At 38.9% G+C, this 20,412-nt stretch overlaps 1 long non-coding RNA gene across 1 annotated transcript in view; it reads right to left on the bottom strand.

Annotated features, from left to right (window-relative positions):
* Positions 1-787: 787 nt before the first annotated feature.
* The window catches only part of LOC138751892 (uncharacterized), a 41,538-nt gene continuing 21,913 nt past the window's right edge, over positions 788-20,412 (bottom strand). Inside the window, exons 2-3 of the long non-coding RNA XR_011350247.1 lie at positions 17,497-17,590; positions 788-969 (exon numbers count right to left, since the gene is read on the bottom strand). This is a non-coding gene — a long non-coding RNA (uncharacterized lncRNA). The remainder of the gene's footprint in view (positions 970-17,496; positions 17,591-20,412) is intronic.

Below are 20,412 nucleotides of genomic sequence, written 5' to 3'. Positions count from 1 at the left end.
CTCCTAAATCTTCGTTCACAAAGTCAAGCCATGATGATGAAGTCCACCTTGAATTAGTGTCAACAATTAGCAATATTGCTTGCAAATGTAACAGAGGCTATATGTGGTGCTTCACTAAAATGAAAAGTAACATGCTTAATTGTGGCTCAAGGCAAAATTGCAGAAATAGCACAAATGGTAGATCAGAAAGCTTAATAAATATGACAGAGTGGAAGCATTTACCATGAATGACTGGATATATTTGTCAAAATGAATGCACGTGGAAATAGTCAATAACGTACTCTGGTCAGTGTAAAATAAAGTTATAATTTCACTGGGCTTGAGTACTTCCAAAATGCTAGCTAAATTATTAGCACCTCACATACTAATATCGTTTGTTTGTGAGGCAGTTCAGATGTTATAGATGAATTATGACTTTGTATCATCTGAAATAATACAAACCTTTGAATGTGGTACATGTAATCAAATGCCAGAGGACACAATCAATGATTAATTAAATTATGAATTTGAAAATTTAGAAAAATGATGACAACATGAACCGTGTGTTGAAGACCAGCCTGCAGTTCAAGCTCAATGAAGGACGTAATCAGGTGGAGCTTTTAGTTCCGCTGGAGCCCACTTTTACACAATCAAGCAGAATCGCTGTTGAAGTGGATTAGGGCACTGCTGCTCAATGTGTGAGTTTGAAAAATAAAGGTTGAGAACCACTAGGTTGAAGTCAGAGTTTTCCTTCTCTTTGGTTGGCTGGCAATCAAGGCTAATGAGCCCAGCCTACACATCCAGTTATACCGCCAGACACTTGGTCGCACCATGACGTAGCAAACTTAGAATGAGAGGGAATTTCAGTTTGTGTAGGGTTCCAGGGTCCAGGGGTGGCAGATAGAGCAATAGCATTCTTTTCATCTTCTTCGCTGGGGCGCAGTTATGGAGGTGGCTTTTTTTTTTACGAATCCACCAGTTTTTTGTGACCTGAAAGGTGAGAAGACAACCATTGTTATTAAACCTTAAGTCCATGTCGGAGAGTTCCATGTATATTGATGATATATGTAGCAGAGGAGATGTACCTATGTGATAAATTATATTTGTATAGCAATTGGATGCCAAGTGGAAGAATGCAGTCTTTTAAAAAAAAACACCAATTACTGTACAAATAGTTTCAAATTAAAAATGATTCTGAAAATTCCCTTGCTAAATGAAATGTTATAGGCAAGATTTTGCTGTCTAATGATAAGATCGCATTACAAACATAATCTGAGCTACACCAATGACTTTAAGAGAAATAATGCACATGGTTCTGCACAATGGCAAAACAATCAAGTTATTGATGATTATCATAAGTACACAATGACCAGTACTACTGGGTAAAGGTTAGTTTTGGATGCTTTGACTTGAATATGCAGTTTGAGTAAAACGCAATCGGGATTGAATAAACAGTTAATACATGGTCCAATTGGTTTCATGATTTCTATGGTATCATCACTGGAGTTCATCCTGCATCCACCATGGTGTGTGGTCAATCCACTGCTGGAACATACATATGACCTTTTCTCTTCAGCCATGGGTGGGAGGAATGGTTGTGAAAGTTGGAACAGTGTGCAGTGTGGATGAAGGTGAATGGACAACCCCATTAATTGTAGCCCTTCATTTTGTGATTATATATGATTAGTCTGAATAAAATTGTTAACAACGAGCAAATGCCCATCCCCATGTCAGATGATCTCTACGTGTAGCTGGCAACAACCAAAAATTTTACCTGACTGGAATTAATACCTTCTCCCCGTTGTCTGCATGGATTTCCCCGGGTGCTCTGGTTTCTTTCAACCTTTCAGAAGCGTACTGGGGTTGTAGGTCAATTGGAAGTATTTAGGCAGCCCAGACTCATGGGCCAAAAGGGCTTGTTACCTTGCTGAATGTCTAAATTAAACAATTTAAGTGGTGCATGAAAATATGGCACTGGCCTTGACCACTCATGAACTGTTATTAGGGGATATGGGGAGAAGGCAGGTAGGTGGAGTTAGGTCATAAATTAGATCAGCCATGATCATATTGAATGGTGGAGCAGGCTCGATGGGCCATTTTTGGCCTACTCCTGTTCCTACTTCCTATGTTCCTATGTTCCTATGTTATATCATGGGCATTCGGATCAACAGCACTTGAATCAGATAGGCTTCAATGAAATTGAAATTGCAAAGGAAGCAGCATGTATCTTCAAGGATTACATCTAAATTTCATCATTGTTCAGACATCAATGGAATCAACACAGATAAAAAGTTAGAATTGATTGATCATTATATGGTTGAAATCTTCCACATTCATTTGCTGGAGACTGCCAAATCACATGTGCAGCTGTGCAAAAGATCGTAAATCACATCACTCATGCATGCAGCACTTCACATTATGCTTAAGAATAATGATCCACCAAGCATTATTGTTTTATGGTACATTTAATGAGATAGAATTTCCAGGTCAGAAGTTGAACCAAGAGCAGCAGCAATCATCAAAGACCCACACCACCCAGCATATGCTTTGTTCTCACTGCTGCCATCAGGAAAGGGGTCTAGGTGCCACAAGGCTAGCACCACCAGGTTCAGGAACAAACTCAATCAAACCCTCAAGTAAGGACTCTTACTTGTGCACTTTATTGAATTTCTTTTGTTCTCTCTGCACAGTCAGTTTGTTTCCATTAGTTATCTGCTTACAGTTCTTTTATTTGCTTACATGCTTATGCTGTGTACAGTTTATTATTTGCACTACCCATTAGTGGTAATTCTGCCACCCCTGCAGGAAAAATGAATATCAGTGTTGTATTTGATGTCATGTATGGAATCTGACAATAAATCTGAAATCTGAATCTGAAAGTGACCTATGGTAGTTTCTTAAAGTGAGTGAGTATCATGTGAGTGAGTGAGTGTGTGTGAGGGAAAAATAATCTATTTTCCTTTATTAGCACTGAAGGAGGAATTTTAACTCTCTGCACTTGTCGGGATCTAGGAATTAAAACAGAATAGCTGTGGTAAACCACCGTTATGCAATAATTAGCTGCTGCTGGCTGGACATGCCTCCCGAGACCAAACCTACCCATCGCCCTTTGCATGCTCCCCATTTCACTCTGCCTTGATCAGTAAATGAGGTTAACAACTGTTCCAGTCTATAGTTAATAAATGCATATCTGTTTCACAACTTCAGTGTTTTGTGATTATTTGATGGTGCATCAATAGCATTTTATTGTTCTATTTGGATCTAAAAAATTTAAGCAAAGACTTCAGTAGGGATCACATTAATAGAATAACTGAGTCATAAGATATACAATATCTAATAACAAGAGTCAGGTGTCCCGTGTGTGTGAAACGTAATTAATTCAAACTGAAATGGTGGCTATCTTTCAACACAGTACTGAAATGGCACTACTAATATTATTCTTTGTTCACTTCTTGCCATGTGGTTACTGGATCACCTTCACAGGGTAGATAAGGTTCGACTCTATTGGTGTGCATCCAGAGTTGCCTGTAAACCAGGCAATTCAAGTTCAGTGATGTTACTTTCTCAAATAATATTGGTGTTTCTGTTTTCATTTTACAGCAGCTTTGTGATTTTTTAATAAATACTCATACTTTTATAGAGATCAAACCTGATAATCTGAATTTAGTATTCTTAACTTTCCACTTGCACCACTTAAATTTATGTTTTGGGATAATTAATCCAATAAATGATCACTATCCAGAATCCTGTATAAAATGGATTAGCCTGGTATTCTCTTGAATATTTTTTTTTAATTTAGACATACAGCACGGTAACAGACCATTTTGGCCCATGTGTCCATGCCGCCCAATTTACACGCCATTAACCTACACCCTCCAATGTGCTTCAAAAGGTGGGAGGAAACCAGAGCCCCCAGAGTATACCCATGCAGACACGGGGAGAACGTACCAACTCCTTACCGCCAGTGCGAGATTTGAACCCTTTTCCCAATCTCTGGCGCTGTAAAGGTGTTGCGCTAACCACTTCGCATCATGCTGACCCCTTCCTTTATCAAGGATTTTATTTGATATTAATAAAAAACACTCTTGCTGCTGCCAACCCTGTCCCCTTCAAGAGTGAATAACTTCCAATAAATTCGGAGAGATGTCGAAAGAACAACATGGTTAAAAAAAAAAGAAACATTGAAAAGATTGTATCAAAAGGCTGCAGCAAAGTTTAATTGTTCTTCTGCCCTCACATCTTTCTTCAAGATTAAACAAACAGGATTGCTGCGCCAGTTATTTCATTTGCCAAAGCTCTGGATTTATCTCCGCATGTCCATTTTCAAATAAAACAGCATTGAAATTTAACCTGCAGTTCTTCCCATTTTTAATGGATATATGTGCAATAATTCTGATTTTAGTTTACAAATTCCTAGCGTGATTGGATTATGCACAGAGGAACCAAATGTCCCTGCTATGTCCATTGGTAACCGAAACATATTCTACAAATCCCTCTGATTTCTCAGTAAGCTTTAAATTCAAATAATACTAAGGTGGTGTTATGATTACTGATGGCTGTTAAAACCTCTGTCAGACAGTAGGCTGAGTGGGATCTCTACCTGTTAAAATTCCCAGGGAACTGATCCTATTAAGATAATGGGGTCATCTTATTCCCAAAAAAGGGCCGGTGCTTGACAATATGAGAACAGCAGGAAACAAGGAACAACCAGGGACCTGAAGGAATGCCGTATATTAGTTGAAACCTGCTAACTTAAAGAACTGCATCTCTTTCACTGAGCATGGTCGTTGGGGATGGAAACAGCAGGAAGAGAGAAAATAGTAAGCATCATTCTTCACTCTGTTACTGTTGAACAATCTGTCAGAATGAAGACAAAGAAAGAATGGGGCTGTTGGAACAGACAGAAAAACTCAAAGGCAGAATTCTAGAGCACCAAAAAGAACTACTGAGCCTATGCATCAGTAAATGTATAATCTTGTAAGATAGGAAAAAAAATTACTCAGTATTTACTCAGGAAACTGGAATAGTGTACAAGGAAAGAAGGAAAACAAACAGTAGAGGCATGGAGCATATGGAGATTAAACAGGAGGGGGCGCTTGCTGTTTTACAGGGAATAAAGGTAGATAAATTCCCAGGGCCCGACATGATGTTACCTCGGACCTTTAGGGAGACTAGTGTAGAAATTGCAGGGCCTCTGGCAGAAATATTTAAAATGTCCTTAGCCACAGGAGAGGTGCCGGAGGATTGGAGGGCAGTTCATGTTGTTCCATTGTTTAAAAAAGGCTCCAAAGTTAAACCAGGGAATTACAGGCCAGTGAGTCTGACATCAGTAGTAGGTAAATTATTGAAGGGTGTTCTAAGAGATCAGATATACAAGTATTTGGACAGCCAAGGGCTGATTAAGGATCGTTAACATGGCTTTGTGTGTGGTAGGTCGTGTTTAATGAATCTTATAGAGCTTTCAAGGAGGTTACCAAGAAAGTAGATGAAGGAAAGACTATGGATGTTGGATGTAAGGCCTTTGATAAGGTCTCATATGGAAGGTTAGTTCAGAAGGTTCAGGCACTAGGCATTTGGAAAATGAATTTGAAATTGGCTGAATAGGAGAAGTGGATGATTGATTTTCAGACTGGAGGCCTGTGATAAGTGGTGTGCCTCGGGGATTGATGCTGGGACCATTGTTGCTAGATGTCTATATCATTGATCTGAATGATAATGTGGGAAATTGGAGTAGCAAGTTTGCTGATGACACTAAGTTTGGAGGTGTTGTGGACAGTGAGGAAAGCTTTTGGCATCTTGGTCTTCATAAATCAAAGTACTGAGTATAAGAGTTGGGATGTTATGGTAAGATTGTATAAGACATTAGTGAGGCCAAATTTGGTGTTTTGTGTGCAGTTCTGGTCACCAAGTTACAGGAAGGATATCAGTAAGATTGAAAGAGTGCATAGAAGATTTACTAGGATGTCCCTGAGTTACAGGGAAAAATTAAATAGGTTAGGACTTTATTCCTTGGAGCATAGAAGAATGAGGGGAGATTTGATAGAGGTTTACAAAATTATGAGGCGTATAGACAGAGTAAATGCAAGTAGGTTGTTTCCACTTGGATTACAATGGATAAATATGAGAAGACCTGACTTTAGGGTGAAAGGGGAAAGGTTTAGGGGGAGCATTAAGTGGAACTTCTTCACTCAGAGAGTGGTGGGAGTGTGGAATGAGCTGCCATCTGACATGGTAAATGCAGGCTCACTCTTAAGTTTTAAGAATAAATTGGATAGATACATGGATAGGAAAGGTCTGGAGGGTTATGAAATGGGTGCAGGTCAGTGGGAGTAGGAGAATGATGTTTCAGCACACATCAGAAGGGCCAGTGGCCTGTTTACTGTGCTGTAGATTTCTATGGTTCTATCACCATTCAGGTCCTTTACTTTGATTAAGTTGGAACCTGAAATATTAACTCTGTTCCTGTTTCCACAGGCACCAAATTACCTGCTAAATATTTCCATCATTTTACGTTTTTAATTTTTAAAGTCCTTTCCCACCACATTATTTTCTCAGAATATGGATGTCACAATTTTCTTTGCGAAACATAAGGGAGATTTTTGACCCTGTCGCAAACTGTGCGTCTGTTCCACCCCTACAATATCTCTCTCCAGTTGGTAGCAAACTTTTCGTACTCTTTCCATTATAGATAACATTGTAATCTATTTCACTTGAACTGCAATACCTTCATCACCACTAGTCTAACCAGCCACCAATGTGGCTGAAACCAGTACAGTTTACAGGATACATTACAAGAATTTGGAACAAACCCATCTGTAGTAACCTCTAACCTGTGACCACCCACCTTTTAAAAAGATCGGGTATTAAAAGTGATGCTTTCGAATATCATTGTGTCTATTATCTTCTCAATGTCATTCACTGTTTTAATTTAAACATTTATCTTTCCTCTCCATAAGAGACTGGGTATTAAAAGTGATGCATTAAAAGTATTAAAAGTGATGCTTCTGAATATCATTGTGTCTATTATCTTCTCAATGTCATTCACTGTTCTAACTTAAACATTTATCTTTCCTCTCCATAAGAGAGGAATTGTGTGAGAATTTTCATCATATGGAATAAAAACAGCCACCTGCTCAGCCAACCAATGATGTGTAATAAAAGCTCCTCTCGTCAGCAGAGATCATGACTTTAGAATATTTTTAAAATGCCACAGCCTTCCTCTGTCCTTTCAATCTGCCTGGAGATGGAGCACTTAAAGCTTGACTTTGATTTGATTACTCAAAACCTTGATGACCTTTCAACTTCTGCACTTTTCAGCTGTGCCTAAATGCCAAAATCTAGATCCAATCCTGAACCAACTTGCCCTTGTTGCTGACCTGCATTATCTTTTCTCCCCACTGCTTCATATTTAACAGGTAACATTCCTGAATTGCACGCACGATGTTTAAGCCTACACTTCATATTTTAATTTTTAATTTAGAGATACAGTACAATAACAGGCCCTTCCAACCCATGAGCCTCCACTGCCCAAATACATCAATTTGTCCTCTGCATTCACTGTCACTTCCCACTTTTATAACTAGCCTTTAGACTCCCCATTTTGATTAAGAGTTTAGACACCCTCCAGCAACTCTCTATTCAGTCTGGAATCAATTTCCTCCTTTTTTAAGATTCATCTTATTATGAAATGCCTTGGATATTCTGCAGTGTGGAAGGTGATAGCGTGTGCATTCTTTTTGTTGATATGTTGTAGCATCATAATGTCCATGGATTTTTCTGCAAACTGCCCTGAAACCAACTGTCATTTTTAAATCACCAATTCCAGGTTAGACACCAAGGAGCTGATAGTTCTGGCACAAGTACAATCTGACCAATTTCCCAAACAGAGGAACTCATGGCAACTTGACTTGGACTATGACAATGAATGCAAAAAAAAAGAAATGGTAAACTACTGTTCTACTGATATTGGTTACTGCCGGCTGGACACACCTCCCGAGACTGATCCTACCCATGACCCCTTTGCATGCTCCCCACTCTTCCTGCTGGTTGCTGCTCCAGTCTATAGTCAATAAAAGCCTATTGACCTCAGTCTTTTGTGGTAATTGATGCTGCATCAGGTATCTAATGAAGAAACTTTAAGTCAAAGTTGAGAATAGAGTGATCCCCTACTGAAAGGAATGATCAGGAGCAAAGAGATTAGCAATGCTCTGTTCCTATAGTAACATGATGGATTTTATCATGCAGCTTCATGAAAATGTTATCTCAGGAAAGCAGCTGATCAGGTCTGACTCATAGAAACTACAAGCGATCAAAATACTTACTAATTTATGTTTCGAATCAAGAACTGTATCAGAGCTTGATTCATCCCAAGAGAGCATATTTGGCATCGTGCATGGGAAGGGATACAATGCCTAAAGTGGAATAATGTTGTCTTTATTGTTTCTTTCTTCACAAGTACGTAGATGGGAAGGATATGGATGGCTATGGGCTGAGTGCATGTCAGTGGGACTAGGCAGATTCATAATTTGGCACAGACTAGCAGGGCTCTAATGTTCTATGGTGCTATGATTCATCTTGTTCACATATAGTGTCTTAAGTTCCAGCCATTGGAATATGTTGTGTGATTACTGAAATAGCTTGTGCTCACTTGTTTAGTGTCTATCTAATTTGTAATCCTGAACGTATGGTTATACATTATGTCAGGCACACCTGTTGGAATTTAAGAATTGAACATAACTCTGGTGATATTTATTATGACAGTTCCTATTGTTGCAAGCATTTCTATTGACTGCAGAAACCGCAATCTCTCATGACGGAAACAAGTTCCTTCTCTATTTTTGCACATTATCCATTATTGGGAATGCATTTTATTATTAATTGTTTTCTGGGATTTGAGCATTACTGGGGAGAACAGTATTCATTTCCTATCTCTTGAGAAGGCCATGGTGAGCCATCTTCCTGAATCACTGAAGTCCTTCCAGTGACGGTAACACCATGTGCTGTTGGGTTTGGAGTTCCAATAGTTAATGAAGGAATGGCAACATACTTCCAAATGAGGATCTATGCTAGTTGAAAGGGAGCCTGTAAGTTGATGAAGTTCCTATAAGACTGGTGCCCTGATCGCTGATGCCCTTGTCCTTTCGCAGTTGAGTTTGTAGTCCTAGGTGTGCTGTTGAGTTACCAGAGTAAATAATGGTGTGCATTTTGCAGATGGTACTTACTGAAGCCACTGTGAGTTTACAGTATGATGAAGAGAATGATTAGTTAGCATGACGCATGGGATGGCAATCAAGTTGACTGCTTTGACCTGGCAGGGTCAAGCTTTTATGGAATTGTTGGATTGACATTCATCCAGGCAAAGAGAAATATTCCAAGACCCTTCTGATTTGTACCTTGTAAATGGCGGAACTGTTTTGAGATGTCACTCACCATAGAACAGTGGTTCCCAACCTTTTTCTTTCCACTCACATTTCTCTTTAAGTATTCCCTATGCCATTGTTGCTCTGTGATTAGTAAGGGATTTGCTTAAGGTGGTATGTGGGTGGAAAGAAAAAGTTTGAAAACCACTGTTTTAATCATATCGAATTGATTTGTTATGTGCAGGGTTTCATAACTCCAAAGGAAATGGGCCAATGACAATTTTTCTCAAGCAAAATATTTCAGTAACAATTAGGTCTAGAGCAGTGATTCTCAACCTTCCCTTCCCACTCACATACCACCTTAAGCAATCCCTTTCTAATCACAGAGCACTGATGGCATAGGGATTTGAGTGGAAAGAAAAAAGGTTGGGAACCACTGCGGCATAGAATATCTGCCAATTGAATGTAAACTAATTGGTGAAATGTTTCCATTTTTTAAAAATTGAAACAGCCTTCACTTTTAATTACCACACCAAAAGCTTAAGGATTTTTAAGTAAATGCTGGAAAACATAAATAGTATTTCTCTCTGAACTCAGTGACAATCTAAAGCTCAGTATCAATGAGGTCTATTAAATACAAATAGAGATTCTGTTACAGAAACATTTATTTTTTTAACTACATCTCTTGCTGCAGAATAAAAGCAAGTGGAATATTTTAAAGTGACAGTAAAATATTGAAGTTGCTGGAATTATAGCAAAAAGTACCAAGAATATTCAGCAGGTAAGGCAGCATCTAGGAGACACATATAGAGTAAATATTGGAAGTAAAAGCATTTGTAACAATTTCTCAGCAATGACAGGAGAAGGGAACTATAGAGTGGGAAAAGTAACAAGAGCTAAGACTCCGCTTGGATGGAAAGATAAAAATAAGATGCCGGGTGTAAGCAAAAGTGGTAATTAGACAAGTGAAGAATCAAGATGTATGCATCAAGAAGTGTGGATTCCTATTAGAAAAACATGTGCCATAAGTAGTGGTTTGAAATTGTCGACCATAACTGAGTCTGGAAGATTGCAAATTGCCCAATGTGGAACTATTCTTTGTTTACAAGAAGAGTACAGGAAGTTGAAGACACAGATCTAGGTCGGCGAATGAATTGGAAAGTGATCAGATCTCAGCAAAACATCATCATATGACCTTGTCAGTATGGCAGAGAATGCCAAATGGAGTAGAGGATGGTCAAAGATGTACGAGAATACAAGGACATGCAAGTACAGCGGAAAGTAGGAGCTGAGTGGGTCACTCAGTCTTTCCTTCCATTCATAATGTTTGTTATGGCAGGGTCAAGCTTCTATGGAATTGTTGGATCAGCATTCATCCAGGCAAAGATAAATATTCCAGACTCCTCTCCTCTTGTAGTCAGTTCTACATAACCTCCAATTCCCAGACTTTCACATAGATCTAGCCTCCTGACCTTTCTTAGATAGAGAATTCAAAACATTCAAGACCTCCTGTAAAATTAAATTCCTACATCCCTCAGTTACTGTATAAAAGATGGCTCTCTTTGTCTGAAACTACGTCCTTTTGCTCAAGACTCTTATACTGCGATAGACAATTCTTCTTCTACCCTGCCATAGCTCTTTAGGATCTTAAGATTCAATAAGATCACCACTCATTCTTCTAAACTCCAAAAAATACAGATCTTTGCAACTGGACAACTTCTCAGCCCAATGGCCTTCTCTTGGGTTGGCTCCAAAGCTGGTAATAAATAAAAAGACCAAAACTGTACACAGTTCCCTTGGTACAGCCAATCAAGTTTCCAGAGTGCTTCTCTACCTTTAATGTCATTCCTCCAGCAATAAAGGCCAATATGCCATTTGACATCTGAATTACTTCCTGCACCTGCATGCTAACTTCTATGCTTCTTTTTCATTGTCGCAGGGGTACTACAAAAGGGCATAGGTTTAGGGTAAGGATTTTTTTTTTAAGTTTGGAGAGGAACTGAGCAAGAAACCTTTCCACTCATCGGGTGGTTGGAATCTGTCACTGTGATTGAGTGGGTGGTAAAGGCAGGTTCTCTCACAACATTTAAGTATCTAGAGTAGCTCTTCAATTGCCAAGGTACATAATTTATGTTAAAAATAAACAAAATGCTGGAGAAACTCAGCAGGCCTCACAGTGTCCATAGGAGGTAAAGAAGGCTTGAAATGTCAGTTATATATCTCTACCTCCTATGAATGCTGCAAGACTTACTAAGTTCCCTCCAGCATTTCTGTGTTTTTACTGAAAGCTGAATGTCTGCAAAATTTTGTCTTTCATCTCTGAAATTATGAACCTCGTGCTAGTACATGAGATTCATAGAGATAGGTTGACATGGGTATGGTGGGCCAAAGGCCCTGTTTCTATGCTGTAAAGCTCTGACACAATATCAAAAAGATATATTCTACTCTTTTACAGCCTCCCTCCAATGGCACATTAACCATTAGGCTGAGTAGGCTGAAGCCTAGGGCCCCACCAGGTAAGAGGGCCCGTCATCACTACTGGCAGAGCCTGCATCAGAAGAGATCTAATCGGGGGTGGGGGGGGTCATTAGGGTGACTGTGGGGTGGCTCAAACTTCCATTTAAGAAATTCAGCAGGGGGAGTGGTGGGGGGAGTGGGTTCCAAACCTGCCATGGACCTCCTCCATCCATTGCACTTCACAATTCTCCATCCCTCCAGCATTTCAGACTGTAGACAGACCATGCAGGAGAACCTGAACGCCCCCAAAAGACTGGTCTTCTTACTGTTTCTCTCTTGCTCCTGATGGCCTCCTATGATTTCTCATTTGTCTTTTCATCCACTATAATTCTGGGGAGGGGCTGGGGGGATGTATTGGCTCTCGGCACATTAAAGTGGTCCATATAAGTATACAGCTCTGTCGATCAAGGCGCTCTTTTCTCACAAAATGCATCAAGATTTTGTTTTCAGCATGAATGCATGTTGTGAGAAATTGGGACTGGGATCCTCGGGGCCAGGGTCTGATCCCTGCAGATTGAATAAAGCGATAATGTCACTTCAAAGCAGCAGTTCTGTACAGATGAGAAGGTTGTTGTTGTGTGAGACTGGGCTGCTGTGGGGAAATTCATGAATGAGTGGGAGTACTATAACAATTTCCAAAGTATTGTAACAGTGCCCTGCTTAAAACAAAACATATTGAGTATTTTTTTGTGTGAATGCATGAACATGTTTAATGTACAGAAGAACAATTTCTGCAGATCATCTATTGGGTGCACTGTACTTAGATACATGTTAATGTGGGATTTCACTGCACAATCCGTGGACCTGATCAATCACGTAATTAAATCAGGTCACCTGGTAACAGACATTATTTATCTGCTGATTGAGATGTGAATATTCATCTTGTAAAATCTGCCAACCTTTAGCAAATTTCGACTAAGAAGCCCTTCTCTGTTCCAAATCCCTTATGATGCTAAGGTGTCCACTGGTACATCAATATAACTACTTGTCATCATGGGTCCACCTTTCAATCAAGGCTCATGAAAGTACCGCATTCATCTGTCAATCAGCAGCAGGATCTAGATCCCATCTATCAGTTCAGTCTCCGCCAGTCCCAATGCTACCTGTCAATCAATGCTCACATGGGTCTGAGATCTGCCTCCTGCAGCAGTTTCCTTTTTTTAAAAAAAAAGGTTCTCCTTTCTCCCGAGTTATTTTGTATTAAGACATTTTTAGAACTGATTTTATTTATCTTTTTGTAACCAAAAGACTTTTCAAATTATTCAGGGCTGGCAGATAGCTTCTGTAAGGTAAAGTTTTGTTTGATTTTAACAATGTTTTTCCACCCATCCTCCAACCAAACACCAACTGTATATTCCCAGCTCATACCCAGTGGATAAATTTAGAATATGTGGGGGAATCACACACAAAGGCTAATAAATGGAACAATTTCACTTTATTGTATTCAACAAAGGGTGGGGGCCATAGGGCAGGGGTCCAGGTCAAGGGTGCAGGCCTTATTAAAGCTCAGCCTGGGGCCCAGGTGGCAGTTAATCCGCTACTGCCATTCATTCTTCCTTTTGATTCTCTGACCAAAGTGCATTACTCACACTTTCCATCTTCAAACTCCATTTACCAAATTTTCTTCTCCCACTCACTGAACCTAAATCCTGTTGTTGAGTCAAAATATCTTCATCGCAGCAGACCAGCTGACTATTTTTGTTCACAAGCAAAATATAATCACTAACGCCCTGTCCCCTCTTCCCAGTCATTAGAATAGATAGGGGAAGAAGGATGGGAATTAATGGGGAGTGAGAGGGAAGTTGGGTTTTATATATTGTTATATGTTATATATTATTATCCTGGATAAACTTGTACCTCTCACTTTGTTCATTTTAGATTGGTCACAGTGTTTGAGCAACCAAAAGAAAACAGAGACACACACCGAGAGCACTTCAGTTTATACAAATCTTTATTACTAAATCTAAAGCTGATTTCAAACTACAATATGCAAGCCCTTTCCAATTATACTTATCAACGCCTGAACTGGTCCCAACTGCCGAAGCGAGGCAACGACCGCACTCTTGTAGTAGGTTGTCGGGGCGCCGGTAGCAACTTCTCCACCTCTCCCGACCAAGACATTGGTTGGACTCTAGAAGTTCTTTTTCTTGCTGAGAGACGTTTCCACCCCTCAGAGAGTCTGAAACTTCAGCAGCGGGACCACGGCTTATATTACCCAAAAATTACTTACTCAAGCACCTATTCCCTGCGCAAAAAAAAAGATAACCGAGCACGCCTAGACTTCTATCAAATACCACAACTTTCTAGCTTATCACTTTGAATACAATGATTTACTTAGCTGCAAGGTCTCGCCTGATAGTCTGCGACCAACAATCCCATCAATCTCAAACTTCAGCAACCGGCTAACAAGCAGGAAGATTAAACGTTCTTGGTTCCAGATGTCTTTTTGTCAGATAACTGCATCTCTGGGCCCCATGGTGGAATTTAGCTTATGTCTGTTGATTCTTACATTATTCTCAAAGTAGATTACTGATACTCAGCCTTGCATAAGCAAAAGCATGGTCTAAATCCTCCATTACAATTATCCACATATATTTTTTCTATATATGAATTTTATTAGAATTTGATGTAATTGTGGTTTTAAATTTTTTAATAAAGTATTCAAAAAATAAAGAATAGATAGTAAATAATTGAAAGCCAGCAACTGATCCTTGGGACACTTCACTAGTTGCATATTTCCAAGCTGAAAAAGTCTCATTTATATTGATTCCCTGCATTCTATGACCTGAAATATCTTTAATCCATAATAAATGTTCCCATTAGATTTTATCTTGTGCAGTGCATTTTACATGCCATCTGATTGAATGCTTACTGGAAATAAAGTTTTGCCTGCCATGGACATTTGATACTCTGGTAGAAGAGGTAAATTTAACTAGGCATTATTAACAGAGGTTAGATGAGATACAAACCAGAGCACATGGGTTAAGGGTGAAAAGCGAGAGGTTTTGGAGGAATTTCTTCATACACAGAGTAGTGGGTATGTGGAATGAACTGCCAGCTGAAGTGGTGAATGCAGGCTCAGTTTTAATTTTTTTTTAATTATACAGGTGCATGGATGGGAGAGGTATGGAGGGTTATGGACTGGGTGCAAGTCAATGGGACTAGACAGAATAATAATTCAGCACAGACTAGATGGACTGAGTGAAGCATGAAAGTCTAGATGCTGTGATTGTAGTAAAAACACACCAAAATGCTGGAGGAACTCAGCCAGATTTTCAGCCTACACAAAATGCAAAGGTATATTGCTGATGTTTCGAGCAGAAATCTGACCCGAGATATCAGCAATATATCTTTGCTTTTTATGGATGCTGAAAGATTGGCTGAGTTCTTCCAGCATTTTGGTGTGTTTTTAAGACAAGATGGGCTGAAGAGCCTGTTTTCTGAGCTGTATTTTTCTACGTGATGAGCTGAGAAGAAAGTGGATCCCCTAGGTTTGATCGAGAACGTATCGTGGAATGGAAAGGGAGGCACAGTACGGAAAGAAGAGTGGGTCTGGAAGTAACCTTTCTAAAAAATTGAAAGGAATGGGAGAAATTGTGTCTGGTGGCAGCATTGCATTTATTCCAATTCGAACATCAGGATATAGCCAGACTGTTGCATCTGTTTCTCCCTCCATAGATACTGACGAAACTGCTGGGTATTTCTCATATTTCATGCTATTTTTGCAATATATATTGTTATTCTTCAACTTTATTTTAATTTTTATGCTTTCCTCAATCATCTAAAATATGTTATCTACTATTTCAAATACATTGGTGCATTAATATTTGATGCAAGCTAAGTAATCTCATCAAGTAATCTCAGATACCTTAGGACATGACAGGAAAGTACAGGCCCTTTAGTCCATGATGTTTTGCCAACCCTTATATACCCACACACAAAAAAAAACAAAACCCTCACTACCTCATAATTTTCATTCAAATATGTGACTGTCTCTTAAATGTCCCTATTGTTCCAGTTTCCACTACCACCCCTGGCAATGCATTCCACGCACCCAAAGCTCTCTGTAAAAAAAAAGCCTGATGTCTCCCCTAAACTTTCCTCCCTTCACTTTGTACACATGTCCTCTGGCGTTTGCTTCTCCCTCCCTGGGGAAATGGTGCTGACTGTCGACCTTACCTATGCTTCTCATAATCTTGTAGACCTCTATTAAATCACCTCTCATCCTTCTTAACTTCAAAGAGTGAAGCCCTATCTCTGCAAACCTTGCCTCACAAGACATATTTCCCAATCCAGGTAACATTCTGATAAATTTCCTAAAGACCTCCACAAAGACTAAAAACAGTATTTCTGGGCTAATTTTTTTCAGAGCTGATTTTAGTTCTGTTGATTTTAATGAAAGCAGCCCTGTACAAAGGGATTGCATTGTCCCTGTTTCATGTACATCTGATGTGGTGACAACTTTGTAGATGGAGCATCAATGCCCAACCTCTGCTGCACATCAAATGGTTGTTCAGCATTGTGAATTATAGTTGTCAGTTTACTGTATATAAACACACTGTAATTCATGGCAAAAGACTCAGCTTGCATCAGTTCTCTGTGCAAATTCAGTTATGAATAGCTGATTAAGCCATCAGCCCAGTTGCAGATTTTTAAAAAGCCAGGGTATTTGTAATCTTGTATGAAGGATTTTTTTTTAAAATCACTCCAACAGTGGGGTTATTCAGTTGCTCAGGATAAAGCATTGCAAAAAAAAGAAATGAATGCTTCCTTTGATTTGTATTTTTGCTGGCAGAAATGTTTTAATAGATATATCTAGTTATTAAATTCACCACTAAGAAACTGACATTATCATGATTAAGCTTGTGATTTTGCAAAGAATAATGTTCTCTGTGTGTAATGTATAAGGAATGTTAAAGGCCTTGCAAGTGTAAAAAGGAAGAAGAGGTGTATGATTCTGATACATTATACAGAAAGAAATGATGACAATCCAATTTCACGCCACATTAATGCAAATAGACTCCAATACTGTCTTGGATAAAGTCTTTATGTATACTAATGAATCACCACACAAAAAAGTATTTTGGTATATTTAAACAAGAATACCTCTTTTTTTTCTACCTATCTCTTAAGGCAGCTTGGTTCAGCATAGTTTTGTGCCATAGTAAAAAAAAATGTATTTGTTGTCGCTAATAGCTGTTGTACACGTCTCCATGAAACACTAAAGAGCATAAAGATTGAATCCTAGAAATAATAATAAAAAAGAAAATTTTGGAAAGGGTCAGCATGTCAGAAGCCATCAGAAGAAAAAGACACTGTCTGTGATTTAGGTTAAAGGTCCGTCAGCAGAATTTGATGCCACCCCCCACCCCCCCGCCCCACCCCAGAACCAAATGACTGTGTTCTTCAAGCTGTGCTTTTTTGAACATTATGTGCATTTCCTCATGCACTTTGAACCCATTCAATAACTCTGTGTGCATTTATCTGTATTTTGTCTGCTGCAGTGGCCACATGTACATTCGTGTGACGAGGTCTCAATTCGAATAGCAGATCATTTAGTTAAAGGACAATATCCTTTGGATTCAAGGTAAAAAGGACTTGGATTATGCTACTGATGAAAGGTTATTGGCAAAACACTTACTTGAAGTAATCTGAGTAGGATAGGCTCATCTGCCAAATCCTCGATTAGAGAGTGTCAGGAATGTAAACCAGGAATCCTATCATCCTATCATCCACTGTTAAAGACAAAAAAAGAGAACAAGTCTCTGATTAGTATATTTAAAAGCAAGCAAAAAAAAAATCAACATTTTGGGGAAAAATATGAGGGCTTAACATTAAAAGCCTGCATTCATTCATTTGTTCTAATATTACCTTGCATGGCTTCCAAACAAATGTCATTTGATTACACAACTATGAAGGGTCTTGGCAGGTTTAATTACATTTCCTGTGTTGTATCCTGTTATCTCCACCAAGAAATGAATTTAACTCCTGGTGAACCAACATTAATAAACATTGACCAAAATATCTATGAGTATAGAATGCCATAATTAAAATCAATAACTTTTCATAGTAAAATTTAGTAAATCTGGCTACAGGCTTAAAAGGATCATAAAGAAAACATCCAAGGATATAATTTATATTAATTTTTACCTTCACTGAGACTCTATTATAACCATCTTCAGAATTTGCATGGAATGCAAAACCTCTCCACATGCTGATCGGCTCTTTCTGATCAAAACAACTATTTGGTGAAATGTTTGATCTCCAGAAAAAATTGATTAATTAAAAGATAAAGGTAAAGATTCCATTATTGTCACGCAATACTACGTTTAGAATGTGACATTCATGAAATTCTTTAACTTTGTCTATGGCAAGGAAGACAGAGAGTCACCACTTTGTCCAAGGCCCCTCACAGAAATGCATGGACACGAGAAATAAACTTAGCACAGAAGTTGCAATCCCATAGGAAGAGGTTTGCTCAATTATTTGATACAGACATGATTCACTTGGTGATAAAATTGGGGTAGGGTTGTTGGTAACCAGTGATGTCTGGTACAAAAACTGCAGTCAATCTGATCATCCTATACAAATGGGGGGCAACTATTTTGCTCAATCACTGAGATGAGTAATGTCCAAAATCAGGGTTTAGGCCAATGTCAGAGTGTTAAGGTAACATTTAGAGTAAAAGCTGGATAACATTAGTACAGTCCAAAGGCTGCAGAGTGCATATTTCCTATCTTAATACCCTAAACAATTTCTTCCAGTTCCTTTGATAATCTTATAGCATTAATAATGTTTTAAATAATACATAATACAATAAACATTTAAGAAGCCTTGAGTCTTGATGCCTTGTGGGTCTTGGTTTGTTTCACTCCACCCAAATGGTTTCAAGCCCAATACTGATAATATGTTTCAAGGAGAACTATCGATAGTGCTATATAAATGCAAATTGGTTCTCGGGCTTTTGGCTTGGGGCACCACTGTATAACAATTGATAACAAAGTAGCAATTCATTTTAAATCACCATCAATATTTGTTTTTTATATAGACTAAGAAGTTTATGGTTCACATCCTTCTCCAGAGACTTGCAGCATTTTTACAAACCTAAACAATACTCAGTTTGTGGTCCAATTTGGAATGTTGTTTCTTCATGAGAAGATAAAGAGTCCATTTTTTAAATTTATTTTCAATATGGTAGAAGCCGATTACAGCCATTGAAACCTATGCCACCCAATTATACCTAATTAACCTACAATACCTACATTTTTGGAGTATCTGCCCTCTCTAATTGCCATAAAATATCCTTTTCATTGACCCAAGATTTAATATGTGCCCCACATCTCCTTCAGAAGCAAATGAAGATATCACGTGTCATAGAAGGTTCGGGCTTGTAACTGAACTGATCGTTGGCTTAACTAGTACATTTTTAGTTTTTTTTGTGCCAACTCTCTGACTAAATGATTTCAAGATTATCAAAGCCTCAGGGGTCATGTATTCAAACATGAGTGGACTGTAGGGACAAGTTTTGCACCTCAAGTTGAAAATTACTGGCTTGATATAGTGAGCCATATAGAGCAAAATGGAACCATCAGGCAGATGCAGGTCCTGTTTGACAAATTTACTGGAGTTCTTTGAGAATATAATGAGCGCAGTAGACAGAGGGGAGCAGATGGACGTTGTTTACCTGGATTTACAGAAGGTGTTCGATAAGGTGCCGCATAAAGGACTGAAACAGAAGATAAGGATGCATTGAGTTAGAGGTGATGTATAAGCATAGGTAGAGGATTGGTTAACCAATAGAAAACAGAGTTGGGATACAGAGGTATTTTTCTTGTTGACAATCGGTGTTGAGCATTGTGCTGCAGGGGTCAGTGATGGGCCTACAATTGTTCATGGCATACTTTAACGATCTGGAAGAGGAGACAAAGAGTAGTGTATCTAAGTTTGCTGATGACAACAAATTTAGTGGAAAAGCAAATTGTGCAGAGGATATGGAGAGTCTGGAGAGAGAGATAGTTAAGTTATGTGAGTGGGGAGGGTCTAGCAGATGGAGTACAATGTTGACAAATGTGTGGTTATCTACTTTAAAAGGGAAATGGAAGATTGGATTATTATTTAAATGGCAAGCGATTGCAGCATGCTGCCATGCAGAAGGACTTGGGACTACTTGTGCATGAATCGCAAAAGGTTGGTTTGCAAGTGCAGCAGGTTATTAAGAAGGTAAATGGAATGTTGCTAGAGAGATTGAGTAGAGGTGCAGGGAGGTTATGCTGCAACTGCTCTAGGTACTGGTGAGGCCGCCTCTGGAATACTGTGTACAGTATTGGTCGGCTTACATGAGGAAGGATGTACTGGCTTTAGAGGTAGTGCAGAAGAGATTCATCAGGTTGATTCCAGAGATGAGGAGGTTAGCCTATGATGAGAGATTGAGTCATCTGGGACTGTACTTGCTGGAATTTAGAAGAATGAGAGGGGATCATATAAAATTATGAAAGGCATAGATAAGATAGAGGTAGGTAGGTTGTTTCCATTGGTGGGGAGACTAGAACTAGGGGAC

The sequence above is a fragment of the Narcine bancroftii genome, chromosome 1, assembly GCF_036971445.1.
Source record: "Narcine bancroftii isolate sNarBan1 chromosome 1, sNarBan1.hap1, whole genome shotgun sequence".
NCBI lineage: Eukaryota > Metazoa > Chordata > Chondrichthyes > Torpediniformes > Narcinidae > Narcine > Narcine bancroftii.
Note: the sequence above shows the minus strand (reverse complement) of the source record. Positions and strands in the feature narration are given on the sequence as shown.